Source organism: Solanum stenotomum, unplaced genomic scaffold, assembly GCF_019186545.1.
Source record: "Solanum stenotomum isolate F172 unplaced genomic scaffold, ASM1918654v1 scaffold19785, whole genome shotgun sequence".
NCBI classification, from domain to species: Eukaryota; Viridiplantae; Streptophyta; class Magnoliopsida; order Solanales; family Solanaceae; genus Solanum; species Solanum stenotomum.
Genome location: NW_026025709.1, coordinates 3,207 through 3,802, shown reverse-complemented (window position 1 = coordinate 3,802; position 596 = coordinate 3,207). Strand labels below are relative to the sequence as shown.

The 596-nt window shown below is 33.7% G+C and overlaps 1 pseudogene; it reads left to right on the top strand.

Annotated features, from left to right (window-relative positions):
* The first annotated feature begins 232 nt into the window (after nucleotides 1-232).
* Nucleotides 233-371, top strand: LOC125850866 (U1 spliceosomal RNA; annotated as a pseudogene).
* The last annotated feature ends 225 nt before the right edge of the window (nucleotides 372-596 follow it).

The window sequence follows — 596 nt, the reverse complement described above, 5'->3', positions numbered from 1 at the left end:
TTCCTTCTGTTCATCTAGATTGTGTTGATATTCAGTGTACCACTTGTCTAGTGTGATCTATGCAAGCCTATATAGAGTACAAAATCAAAAAGAATGCATTGAATTCCAGTCATATGCTTGTATATAAAATTATATGGATAAGCATCTCTTTAAATTAGAAATAAACAACATCTAGTGGCTCTTAAGCATGAGATGTTCCTCATCAGCTGACACAGAGGATTTTCAAGGAAACATACTTATCTAGATGAGGTCAATGGACAATCAAAAAAGCTCAATGACCTAGGCTAGTGACCTTCATTGCACTTTGAAGGAACGTCCAACTAAGGTTGGCCCAAGTGGTCGAGTCTATGTCATAATTTGTGGTCAAGTTCTATAAAATTAAACAAGTAGATATACGCGTTCTACGTGACAATTTACGTCATATGTGGCATCCTACACATCATGTCACGTGGATGGATGTGTCTACTTTTTCAACTTTGTACAAGTTTAAGTACCTATTTGTGCACTTGCAAAATTAAAGAATATAAATATCAATTAAGATCAAATTAAAAGACAACGTGTATGTATTATATTAAATACTATACCCACAAATAATA